Here is a 14,043-nt window from a genome sequence, read left to right on the forward strand (position 1 = left end):
AAAGTAAGTTACTAAATGTGGCACTCTATGGCCTGATGTAAGGAACCTTCCAGTCTTTCTAGATAAATATCTTTTAAAATGACCTAATCTGTGAAAAAGCAAAAAAGGTAGTTGGTAGCTGTTGTGGTTTAACCCCGGTCAGCAGCTAAGCACCACGCAGCCGCTCCCTCACTCCCCCCCGGCTCCCAGTGGGATGGGGAGGAGAATCAGGGGAAAAAAGGTAAAACTCATGGGTTGAGATCAGAATGGTTTAATTACTAAAGTAAAATAAAATACTAACAATAATAATAATGAAATATAGTAATAATAACTGTAATGAAAAGGAATATAACAAAAAAAAGAAAAGGGGAAAAAAAAAAGGAAAAAAAAACCCAAACAGCGATGCACAATGCAATTGCTCACCACCCGCTGACCGATGCCTGAGCAGGGATCCGCCCCTCCTCGCCAACTCCCCCCCATTTATGCATGACGTTCCATGGTATGGAATATCCCTTTGGCTGGTTTGGTTCAGCTGCCCCGGCTGTGCTCCCTCCCAGCTCCTTGCACACCTGCTTGCTGGCAGAGCATGGGAGACTGAAAAGTCCTTGGCTTAAGATAAGCGCTACTTAGCAACAACTGAAACATCAGCATGTTATCAACATCGTTCTCACACTAAATCCAAAACACAGCACTGTACCAGCTACGAAGAAGAAACTTAACTCTGTCCCAGCCGAAACCAGGACAGTAGCCTAAGCAGAGGGGCAAACGACAGATGATGCTATTGAAAATGCAATTGCTGGTGTTCACCTAAAGTGGTAATATGTAAGGTTAGTACCCAGTCACATACACAAGAGGACGTTTTTGCTTTGTAATGCTTGCGTGTTATGACAGCCGGGATGTTTAAGGATGTCAATAAGTGGAAAAAGTCAAGCCAAGTCATAGCTGTGCTGATGTTAAGTGTGTTCCAGTACAAATTTGGTTATGCCAAGGCAATCTTATTCATTGAGGTCACAAGGCAAATATGCGGCAGTAGTATGCTCTCAAAATAGCACAGAGGCATCATAAGAAGTCTTTGTTTATATCTACTCAGCAAAAGTATTGTATTGCATGTGTTGTAATAAATGAATACTAAACTTTTAAAATACTCATTCTTCTTTGCAGGGATTGGGATGGTTTGTGGTTTGAGAGATGTAACAGTAACAGTGCTAATCATCACTAGTTGGGTGTCGCACCAGCCCTTCCTGTCCCACTCCTGCAGCATGATTTTTGGTCAAAATCTTAATTGAGTCCTTCAGGGATTAATCACATTTTCATTGGAAAGGAAGGAAACAGTAAGATCCGAAAAGCATTTGATAAATGCTTCAAATGTTGAAGAACTAGGGAACAAAGTACAAAAAAGAAAAAGGGAAATGAGCTTTAATTTGGGAACAATTTCACACAGAAGATTGGAAGTATATGGAAACAGTCATCAGTGCATTCGATTGGTTTTAAAAGGCTAAGTTAATACAGGACACTGCTAATTTTCCCTAAAGAAGGAGGGTATTACATTTACTGTTGATGAAGAGAAGAAAAGTATATCAAGTTAAAATGGGGCTCCTTTGCATAATTTTTATTTTTTATTTTCTTCTCTCCTGAATTAATTCATATAATATATATGCATTTTAACATTGTGTTAAAATCTAGCTTTTTATCCATTTAATGTGATATTGTCTGGATAATGAATCTGAATGGATCTTTCTAAACATTTAAAAAATAAATCAGTCTGAGAAACTGGACGCATTCTTCTTCTTCGTGTCCTGTGCTTGCTGCCATTTGACCACTACTATATCTGTGCTAGCAAGTTTTACTGCTCATTAGTTCTAGTTAGTTTAACTTTTTCCTCAGCAGCCTGCTGCATCAGAACATGATGATCAATAGTAAAACCACTCAAAAACTACTGTCTGGCAAAATAAAAGTGTCTAGAATGAGAATCAATGAACTTCAAACAGAGGTAAATTTCTACCAAGCCATCTGTTGTTACTACTGCTCTATGCAGTTGCAAAATTTTGACAAATATATAGTTATTGCATCAAGATCTCAGCCATTTCTGTATATACTCTCCTTATTATACCTGAATATTTGCGGAAAAAGGTTTCAAAAACTGAATTCTGAGTGTGTGATTAAATAGTATTGTAGCGGTACTGCTGTAGATTTTGGTTATGGGATGTATATACTGGAAAGGTGCTAGAAGTCCCTCCCTTTTTGTTTGTTATAAAATGGTAGTGAATAGCTGAGAGGTCAGTAAGCAAGCAAAGCACTTCAAGGACAAGTTTAAGGCACATCTTAATTTGTGTGGTGTCAGCTTCACAGTGTGGAAAGCTGCAGCTGAGGGCTGTCTGCTCTGGAGAGAAAATGTACTCACGCTGTCAAAGCCTATGAACGAAACGGGAATGACACTGGGCAGCGCAGAAGGTGCCAGACAAAAGAAAATCCAGTGAGTTCAGGAAATTACACAGGTGGTAGCTCTTTGCACTACTATAATGTGAGAATCTGATTAATTTCATAGCAGATAAGACAAAAAAGTTGATTTTTCATACTGTGAGTCAGTAGAAAAGCTCTGTCATCTGTCCTCGCTTGGCTTCTTCCGCTGTCATATACGTGATCTTGTGCTCTCTGGGTATTCATCTTCAAGCTTTTGGTCTTGGATTTTCCAGCACAGCTGTTTTTCAAAACAAAAAAAATCCAAATCCTGTCATGCCTCAGACATCTTTTAAAAAAATCAGTGTACCCTGGATACAGAAGTTCCTGTCTTCCTACAGTTGAAACATATTGCAGCAGCATGCTGTTTTAGAGTGACCCAAAGTACTTAGCTAGTATGTTAACGTTGTTGATGGAAATGAATCATAAACAGGATTTAGTGGGGACAATGCACAACTGACTGGCTGGCACCTTATATATACTGTGTTATAATTGTTCAAAAGTAACTGTTCACTGACTAGAGGGATGGTATCAGGTGCACCAAGGGATTTTCCTTACCTCACAAAAGACTTTAATGGGCACATTTTGTGATAAAAACAAGCAATGCAGACCTCTAGCATCTGGAGCTGTAACATATTCACTGTTTTAAGATACTTTGTTTTGTGTGTGTTAAGAACTAAAATATCAGTTGGAAATATCACCATTTGTATTGTGTCTCCATCAACTCATGGCATAGTAATTCCTTTATTCACTATGTAGTGAAATAAAAGGGCTACTGTTCCTTGGATGTATATCCTGTAACCATTGTGGCCCTTTTATTTCCCTCCATCTGACTCAGATATATGCAGTTGTTAATAGAGTTGCCCAGCAGTGCTTTTTCACTTCTTCAGCAATATCATCTTCATATCTGTCTTTATCTTTAGTTCTTTCTCTGGTAACACAGCATAAAGATGATCCTGCTGGTAATACAGGCTTACAGTCAGGTTTTTGAGTGATTTTGCATGCATGTGGAACAGTGACATTGGTAGCACTACTGTTCAGAGTCACATAGGAGTCCTGTGAGGAGAAAACAGGTTGACTTAAATTATGCAGCATACACTTCTAGACTAGATATGAAGAAAAAAGGGGAAAAAATGAAGAGAAACTCCAACTGTAGGCCCCAGTAATGCTTAACCTATAAAAATTAATGGAAATGTGAAACAAAAAACATCATACTGTCTTTCTCTAGAATAAATGTGAGGACCATACCCAATGCAGTCTACTAAACAGAAATCGGAGCTTCTCCAGTAAGGAAAATCACTGACAATTTAACATTGAAAACCACAAAAATTACTGTAGGATGAACAAGAAAAGGAATGTTTTGATTCTATTGACGTGAGATGGTGTTGGGCTGTCACAGAGAAATAAGTATGTACTTTGGCTGATGCATAAGAAAGCTTTAATAGATAAGAACAATAAAGTAATCCAGTTATTATAACCCTCAAGGGCAGTTAAGAAAAGCAGATAACAAAATGTATTGCTGATTTAGAAGAAAAAAAAGTCTGCAAGAGAGCCAGAACTTTGATCGTGGAGGATTTTAATTCTTGAGATTTTGGTTGTGATAACTATATTTTTCAGAATATATTTTTTTATGATAATACTGCATTGCTTAGTGAGACAATTTGTGGAACAATCCATGTAGTCAAAGGCTATTTGGGAGCTAATCCTGTGCAGAAGACAAGCCTACTTAATAAAAACCGGAGCATGTAGGAACTAATGATCACAGTATTATCTGAACGTGCACTTTAAGAATAAGTAAAGAAACAAAAGTTTGATTGTGAAACAGCCAAAGTTGAGGGAACATTAAAATGCCCTAAGGAATTTAAGTATCTGTGTAACATATAGTGAACCATTTAATAGAGAAATTTGAAATGTTTAAGAAATTGTTAGCAGCAATGATATTGTAACTCAGTTTAATTAAATTGAATTAATAAAGCAAATGAAAATGATTAACTGGTGAGCATAAAGAATAATACAAACAATAGTCAGATGATTTCTTCAAAATATTTGCAAGAACAAGCATGGTAAAACGCATTGTTATAAAGAAAAATACATGAAACTTAAGATTATGAGAGAAGTGCAAAACTCCAACGAGTGCTGAAATACAAAAAAAGTATTCAACTAACAAAATACTTTGCTAGATTACATTTAATGGTAAATATTAAAAATAAGTGATCCAGTGGAGAGAAACTGCTGAAGCGTTGAAAGCTGTTGGCCAAGTTAAATGGTCTTGTATATGCCTTCTCCTGATCTAAAATAATGAAGTAAAAAGAATGGATAGCAATATAATGAAGTGTCAGGCAGGAGAGAGAGATTTGAGTCTTGCCCCATAATGATATAAACTTCAAGCCAAAGCTTTGCCCTTAGTGGGGCTGCTATGTTCTCTGGGGGGAAGCATGCAGTTTCAATTCAGGCTTACTCTGAAGCTGTTTTATGAATGGAGGCATTTAATATATAGTATGAAAAGGTTTCTAACTAGAATGCAGAGTTTTCTCAATTTAATACCTATCTCACTATTTTATTAAAGTTATAGGCATTCCACTATTACATACCTACTAAAATGGGATATGAGTGGAGAAAAAGTAATCTGGAATTTCATCTGTTTTGTCCTGTCTTCACCACGGCAGTTTCCTCTCCCCAGGCTTTGGATAGCACTTTCATCGAAATGCTTGGTTCAGGTGATTGCATTTTCTTACCCATGTGCACTCTAATGACAAAAATAAATGTTGTAGGGAGATAAACATCATTTGGACTTCTTACTGTAAGAGTTATATATTAATTTCCTCAAAACTAATCCAATTTCTTAATTGTTGTGTCTACAGAATACTACCTTTCTGCAGTTGTTTACAGAAAGGTGTGCCTTGGTCTTTTGTTGCTGATTGACAGAGATGAACTGTCACCATAGCAACAGAATAAATTAATTAAAAAAACAGTCAAATTGCCAGACTTTAAAACAGGAGATGGGAAACTAGCAACTAATCTGCGATAAAACATAATTTTCTGTCTCCTGAAATTTAGGAGTTTATCACTCCCCCCATAGGATCGATCTGCATTTGAAGTTGCTGAGGTACATGTAGTGTATTTAAGTGTCAAATTTAGATTCTAAGGTGTAAATTAAGGCAGGTAAACGTTGTCTTGTGAAATCATGGTCATGTAGATGTCTTTTCACAACTATTTTTCTACCTGCTAAAAGGGGAAAAAAATCAGCGTTGTAGTGGCAAAAGCAAGCCTCAAAATAGCTCAGCATGCTGACCTAGGGAATTAGGATGCTCTCATCATATCCTGGATCTGCTATTTTCCATGTCCCATGACAAGCACTAGCCACATGCTTTGTACGTTTGGCACGGGTGTATCTCATTCTACTGTGTGGCTTACTTGTGGGAAGTTGTCAAGTTCCAGCGGGAAAGGTTGAGAGACCATCTTCAAAACAACTGATAGCCTTATGCTACTGAAGGGAGACACAGAAAATTGTGAATCATGATGTTGGCCTGGAGTAAAGAGAGACAAAATTTGAAATTCAGTATTTTAGACTGGTCCGGAGTAAGTGAAAATGTGTGTGCATCTTTCTGGTGGTGACTAGAAATTCTATTATGAAGCTGATAAAAACTGTTTTCAGTTTGGCTTCATCAGATTGACACTTGCCAGGTAAAACCTAACTAGATCGAACAAAAATTAATATTTACAGACAAGGAAATTGAGCTTTACAAGGAAAAAGAGTTTTACTTAGAGAAGGCTGTATAAAGCCTATTCATATGCCATAATTGTTGTCATCCCTGTTCATCAGTTTTAACAGCAAATACCAAAAGTAGCAACTTTTCAGAGGTGTGACTACTTAGGGCTTTTAAAAAGTTATCACTGGCCATTGTGTATTGTGCCTATGTTTTAGCCGGAAACCTTCCTAGTTTGTAAAGCACTCCGCCATCTGTGTCCTGATAGCATAAAGGCACATACTGTGCTCTTCTTGAGAAGCGAGTGTTCGTTCTCTGTTGGTCCATTGCTTTCATTAATCTAAAATTGCATTATTTAGGCTGGAAATTACTTGTTTTTAATGACAGTATTTTCTGGTTTGTAGTATTATAAAAACTGTTTTCAAGGTATCTTGGAGGGTTTTTGAACTCCGAGCTTTGGACTTATGTATTTGAAAATGCCAGCTGTTATATACAAAAGAAATTCTTGCTTCAGGGTTCTGAGAGATTAATTGGGAAATGTGTCCTATGCATATCCTAAATTATCAACTGACATAAGGCAAATAATTAGAAACAATATGTGTTACTTAAAAAAAAGTACGCATTTGTGTATATGTCTGTCTCCAAGAATATTTTAATCATTAAAATACTGCCAGTATTAACTATGTCAGCAATCAGGAATCCAAAGCAAATTCAAGATCCAATTGCATTCCATACAGCATATGGTCCATTATGTAATTATTCTTAAAAAAAATATATCATGGAAACACATTTCAAAGGGAAAAATGCAGATAGCCTTTCTTGTGACATTTCCCATCCTCTTAATTGTGACTTTTTATTAAGAAAGCTCATGCTGCATGACCCCGGTTAATGATCTACATCAGTTTGTACTCCTTTTAACTGTTGCTTCAGAGAAGGGGTTTTATTTTAATCTTTTTATTTTTGCTGAAAAATTCTTTCTTTACTTTCCTTTGGTTTCCTGTATTGGGTCTTAGTAAGTTTAGGAGTACTGCTATGCCATTTACATAGTATGTCAAAGATTATAGCCTTTTCGAGAATATAGGTGAAACAAGCATATTCAGGTACTGAACTTTATGACCTTATCAGTCATGTTTTCACTTACCATGTCTACCCACCGCAAAACACTGTTACAACTGTTCTTAGCTATTGATTTGACCTTTGTGGGGTTTGTTTTTTCCAAAATATCAATAAATCAACCTCTTAAATGCAATGAAAATTCAAAACTTCGGTTTGTCTTGTAACTTAGGAAGGCAGACTGGGAAGTAGATCGTTGTAACCTTTATATATCTTGATTAGAAGAATTTGTGATGCATATGTCTGAGTTTAGAAATGGGATACAAATTTATCTGATGTCATTGTATGCAGAACTGTAAAAGCTGAAACTGAATACACTTCTTACTATATATTTAATGCTTTGTGCAAAGTTTTTTTGTGTACCTACTTTGTTATAATTACATTCCCATGCATCCATTAAAGAAACAAACAAATTTTGTTTTATAAAGGGGACATAGGCAGCATTAGCAGCAGTGATAGCATAGCGAATGTTCCAAGGCTGGAAATAGGTGTTCTCTCTTTTCCAGTTGCAAATCTGATTCAATTCAGACATTTTATTAATAATGACAATATGTTGCTGACATTTCAGAATAGTTCAGTTACGGTGATATAGCAACAAATTTCACAGAGGAAAGTTTCATATCCCAGTGAGCCTGTGGACAGTAATGTTCTCACACTTCTTTTAAAATTGTAACCAAAAAGAAATAACAAATATATAATGAAAAGTTTGTAAAATATGAAAATTATAGCAGAGCTTCCTATCTGTGTTCTATCATTTTCTTTGTTTACCCTTCACCTGAACAGATAAAATTGTGTTAGTGACATCCTAACCACCTCCCACTAGTATAAGTACAGCTGCACAATATTAGTTGGTGTGTCACAAACAAGGGTTAGTTTTTGTATTTGAGGAGCAAAAGGCAGCAAGATTTTTGAATGTTATCATAAAGGACTTGTACTGAAAACATGGTAACAGGATTATAAAGCAGAAATAAGTTTAGACTAAGGGTCGTATTAACCTTCTTGACTCATGAAGTTAAAGGTGAATGAACCCTTAACTCCTTTTAACTCTTGCACTGGATTTGGCTTGAAAGATTTGAAGGACTGTCACATTAAAGGCTTGCTTTTATATCATATAGACATGGTAGAAGAGAGAAGGATTTTTTTTTTTTAAGGAAACAAAGGGGAGGAAGGGGAGGAGAAAGTAAGCATGGTAACAGATCACTTTGAAAAATCTATTGCACCAAAAGCAGGCAGAGTTAATTTCCTCACCTCCTGTCCTCTACCCCAACCACTCTCCAAATTGGCTATCATCCCAACTAAATCCTTTTCCTACCATTGAGAATGGAATTACTGAGATGGGCTAGCTCCTATGCTCAGTTATTGGATCCCACTAGAATTTGTTGTTCATGGTTACAGGAAACAACTAGTGTCAGCTCAAAGTTTAAGCAGGTAGCCATATGTCACAGTCACACAACAGGGTGCAAGGAAATAGGCTGTCAGATTTCCTGATGCATCAGAAACAAGGAGCCAGACTAGCCTAAAGCTTTCCTGCCAACACAGGTAACTGCTGCCCCTATTACTGTTGCTGAAGACGGAATTAGGAAGTGTGGAGAGTGAGGATCTTGTGGCAGATGTCCCAATCCTACAGCAGCCATCATCTCTGACAACATAAGAATATAGAAAACTCATCTTTCTGAGATAGTTTTCTGGCTGGCTTTACTGACCCTTCCTTTTCCTCACTCTCCTTATCCTCTCCCTCAAAACATCTGGGAAAGCACAAGAGCTGCTGGGGAAGAGGGTCTTGCAGTCAGCCAAGGGCTGCCCAAGTGCATGGATCATTGCTGCTGAACTGGGAGCTGAGTTTCCTGGGCTCTAAGCAAAACCCCTTTAGCCATGGTTCCTCTGTTAGATAAGAGAGTCTTGTTAGAGTTGGTCATCTGCATTGCTGATGTTCATAGCTTTAGTGGCCAGGAGCAGGTGTCCCTGCTTGTCTTTGTTACCAACTGCTCCTACTGGATCTGTTCACTTTTAACTGTTCCTGCCAACCCCTTCCTAACTGGGTTCAGCGTCAGTGGTTCTTGCTCCCTGTACTCTCAATGGGATGCCCGCATGGGTGTGCCAGCTGCTTGGTGCTCTCCGCCAGCACACTGGCTGCAGCTCTGCTCTCTCTCTGCTTTGCTTTGCCAGACCCTCACTCTCAGCAGCCCTAGATATGTTTTCAGTCTTTGTGGAAAAAAATTTAATGCCACGTGATACCCACCTGCAGCCCTTGTCAGAACTGGGGCTGCTCTGAGTACCCGAATGGAGGCTTACCTTTTGTGAAAGAGAATGAGGCAGGGAAACGGCCTCAAAGAGCTTCTGGGGTTTGCCTGGGCGTCAGTCCACTGCTCCAGCTTTCCAGCAAGCATAGCCAGCCTCGTTGACTGCAGGAGCGCTCGAGGAGAGCTTTGGCTGCTGGCTTACGCTGGAATAATGTCTAGTGATTTATTCACTGATATTATTTAGCTGTTTGTCAAACTGTTCCGAATTGCAAGTCTTTGTGAACAGTTGGTTTCAAAACAAATCCTAAAACTTGCCACAAATTATTCATAATAAGTACTTCTCCAGCTCTCATTACATCTGTGGTTTGTGTTACAAAAGCACCTAGAGGCCTAAGTTGACATTAAGACAACCAGTGTGCTAGAAGCTGTGTGTATAGACAGTAAAATAAAATATTTACGTGAAGAACTTCTCTACAAATAATACTTGCAGCCAAAAAGCATCATGCCATTTGATGATTTGCTGTTGCATTCGTGTTCCATAGGATTTGGTGTGTTTTGCCTTGGACTGTCTAGGCAGGAGAGTTCAGTCGATTTATCATATAAGGAAGTATTTTTTCCAGGTGTTATCCCATGTACCACAAGGAATTAAAACATCGGAATTTCATCAGTATCATATCAGTACAGGTTTTTTTTTAGTTTTAATACTGTATTAAATTAAGGGAAACACTCTTTATAGTAATGCTTGAGAAGTCTCTGCGAACACAGAAGTCTACTGGCGAGGTATAAGAGTTTACATTTCTTCACAAATAATGCCACTGACTATAAGAATTGTGTGCAGTCAAGAAAAAGTATTGTCTACTATCTGTAGCAGTTTTGGCACCTAGTTTTTGGACTGCCCTGTGTACATTTTGTGATATTTTTCCTTTTATTGCACTGCTCGGATGGATTATGCATCAGCCATCAACAGTCTGTTTATGAAAGAGGGAACACTCTGGGAATTGTCAGTAATATCTTCTGCATATCAGTGCATAATAATGAGCATTTGCCATTCAGTAAAACTGCTGTGGTCTGCAAAAGAGACTGCTTTATACTTTTTTCCTTTAAAATAAAATATTTTGAGGGGAGAATGCCAATTTTTTATTATTATTTTTTAAAATAATGATTCCTGGATAGATATGAGGGAAGTGTTTGTGAGCTTTTGTGTGGAGGAATGCTTATCAAAGTAGAAGAGGTGCTATTTCTTATTCGCATGCACATCTTAACAGCGCATAAAATATTACTGTATTCTGGAAGTGTAAAAAGCTAACAGGTCTTCATGTTTCAGGACATAAAACTCCATTCAATAACTCTTTTTATTCACAAATGGCTTGATGATGTGTTTTTTTTTCTTTGCCTGCTTAGGTACATGCTACTATATTTTCTTAAAATGTATTCCCAGGCTCATAATGTTTACATGAGAGAATTTAAGAGGAATACTTAAAAGGCAATAGCAGGAGCTATATATAAATGTTTAAATTATAAGAAATATTTGCAAAATATTTTACAGCTTCCTGATATTGTTGAAGTAGGCTCTTCTCAGAGCTGCGGTATATGTTATTTTAAAATGTCTCTACAGCCCATTTAGTTGTTTTTAGATTGTGCTGTGATGATATGTTGCTGTGCTTCCAAAGAAAATGGAGGAACATCTTGATCCTAGTGATCTTAGCAATCGCTAAGATTCTCTATTGAATTTCGTGAAAAGTTAATTGAGTTTGTATCTCAGGCAGCATGAAGTAATGTCAAGGCTATGCAGTTTGTTTCTGTTTAGAGCTGCCAGGAAAATTCATGCGTTGCTGACTCTCTAGCATATGTCATTTAAGTGTGTGAAGCATGTAGGTAAGCTAAGAGCCCCAGAAAAAGTGCCTTCACCTCCTGTGCTGAGCACTGGTGAAAATCTCTGTGAGGAGCAGAATATTGCCTTTCTCTTCAGCTGGCACTTACACAGCAATTTCCTTGCAGTGTTTTTGAGGAACCAGTTTGCTTTTTATATGGAATGTTATCTGTGTAAGTACTAATGATGTGGAGGCTAGGTAAGCCACACACTAAATTAGAATTGAAGCAGACAGCATTCTGTAGCTACAAATAGTTATCACATGCTTTCAGAGGGAATGCTTTCACTGAGTAATACAAGAACATGATGGTAATTTCTGCCTTCAAGGGACCGCTGGCAAGATGCTGGCAGATTTTTTTTTTTATTATTTTTTTTCTTTTTCATGCCTTTGCTAGACTACTAATAACAGTTCAGGTTTTCAATGGTCATACCATTTTTAGAAGTGATTTCCCCCCCCCCCCCCCCCCGTCAATTAGGTTTGTTTTCTTTGTATAAGATGAACAGCAAAACTAATTTGGTCAATTTATTGCCAGTGCACTGACAAATGAGTTGGCAATTGGGTTTCTAACTAGGCTTCAATGGCCCGTATGTATCCTCCTCCTTTGTCATTATGAGGGATGTTTCCTTTTATGTTTTGTTGTTCTTGTCATAATAAGGCTAAGATTAAAATCACTGCTGTAAGACTGTGTGAATTGAGTCCCCAACATGGTAAGAAAAAAATCAGAAAAATAATTTCAAAGGATCATTCATCACATTTTGTAAATTTCTGTTTTTACAAAACTAAAATTGAGCTATTAACCTGTTTATCAAGATTGCTTTAAATTTATAACTTGAAAACATCTGTAGCAAAACAACTTTTTCTGTCAATTAGATGAAGCTCTTTTGGAGGAGAAAGTGAACATATCTCCAAAGATTTTATTGCACTTGGAGATCATTTTACTTCAAGGTTTCTTGTATAACCATGCCACTGTTATTTATGGAGTATTTTCACATTAGAGAATCTTAAGTGGCACCTCATGGCAAAGTGGACAGAAATAGCTGTAGATCAATTCTGTGTTCAGCCAGAGATCTCTGAAAGATCTATAACTTTTTTTTAATATGAGAAATGCAAAAGCTTAGAAAGTTTACCTATGTTGTATTTTATAGTTTGGAAGCTAAAATGAAAGTATTTTTAAAATGTATTTTTGACAAACAAAAATACCAGAAATGCTCATTGTCTAAATATCTTTAATTTTACTGACCATTTTTCAAGGCATTGTAGGTTATACTAAAAATAAGCATAGTTAATGAAATTAATTAGGTCAACCATGTGAAAGCAGTAAGACCAGAAGACAGTTTGAGGAAGCTTAGTATCCCTTTTTGATCAGGATGCCTGAAGATGTTTCAAGTCGGTTCAGACAAGAGCCTTGATTTTGCATTGTTACTCTGAACACCATTGCTCTTCAGACCTTCAAGAGCAGTCTGCTTCCTGATTATGTGAAGAGTAATTCTGTAGTCTGGCCTGAGTACTTCACATTGTACCTACAAAAGGAAGGCTGAACACTATCAACTGGCTGAATTTACTTCATCCTTTCATCCTTCCAGTATTAGCTGTTGTAGGACTGTATTCTCCAGATGTAAGCTGTATACCACTTTCATCTCCATCTATTCTGAACTTGCTAGCTGAGCCCTCAACACAGATATATGTTTGAAAAATACTTGCAAAATCCTTTTATACAAGAGTCTTTATGGCAAAAAGACTGTCAGAATGTTCTATCTTATGGCAAGCTGTCATTAATGCTATCCATTACTACTGTAACTCATGTGGTACTTGAGAAATTTAATAAGCTAGGGTTTTTTAGTGACTCAAACTTTCCTTGTGTAACACTCTGTCATGACCAACTTTGTTATTTATTTTTAATTATTATACTCTGTTCTGTTCCTAATATAAGTACCATCAAAGTTTTGTAATTTTTTTTTTCTTAAGATTGTTAAAAGATGATAGACCTAAGCAATTAATCCACTGCCAATTCAGATAGAAGTGAGATGGAGATGTAGGATTTTCGTGAGAATTTATGGGACTGCATCTTATTGGTCTTCCTACTTCCCCATCAAAATGACTTCAGCTGTTCCCCTGGGATTTCTCTCCATATTTTTGCTATACTACAGGAAAGACGTACAGCTTCTCTTCAGTGCTCTATGTGACATACCTCTACTGGGAGATAAAAATGCAGACAGTTATTTCAAATGGGAACCACCACTGAGGACTGCATAAAGCGTATTTTTTTTCCCCAGAGACAGAATGAATCTTATCTCCAGTAATTTGCATTTGGCAGTAAAATCCGTTGTACACTCCTTATTGGAAGTCATGAGCTCTGCAATTCCATTTCTGCACCTGACGTTCACTTGGTGCATTATTTCGGGCAGGCTTTACTTAGCTACGTTGCTGAGTGTCCTTTTACATTAAAAGAAAAATAATTTAGAATACAGTTCACCCTGGTATGTATGTAGTTACCAGCACTAAAAAAAAGTTTTAGAGTAAAATGGAGTTTTAGAGACTTGTCAGTCTCTTGCCATTGCAGAGATTTACATGCATCTTTTTCAATACAGCAGCTTATGTCCTAGCATATTACTGACGTCAGTAATTTAGTCATCGTGAACCGCAAGAGAGACGGACAGTTTTAATTCTAGAAGTGTC

General features: G+C 37.2%; 1 long non-coding RNA gene across 1 annotated transcript in view; it reads left to right on the forward strand.

Annotated features, from left to right (window-relative positions):
* LOC127019738 (uncharacterized) overlaps nucleotides 1-1,752 on the forward strand; it is a 140,973-nt gene extending 139,221 nt beyond the window's left edge. The window contains exon 3 of the long non-coding RNA XR_007766971.1: nucleotides 1,141-1,752. This is a non-coding gene — a long non-coding RNA (uncharacterized LOC127019738). The remainder of the gene's footprint in view (nucleotides 1-1,140) is intronic.
* The last annotated feature ends 12,291 nt before the right edge of the window (nucleotides 1,753-14,043 follow it).

Source organism: Gymnogyps californianus, chromosome 9 (genome assembly GCF_018139145.2).
Source record: "Gymnogyps californianus isolate 813 chromosome 9, ASM1813914v2, whole genome shotgun sequence".
NCBI lineage: Eukaryota > Metazoa > Chordata > Aves > Accipitriformes > Cathartidae > Gymnogyps > Gymnogyps californianus.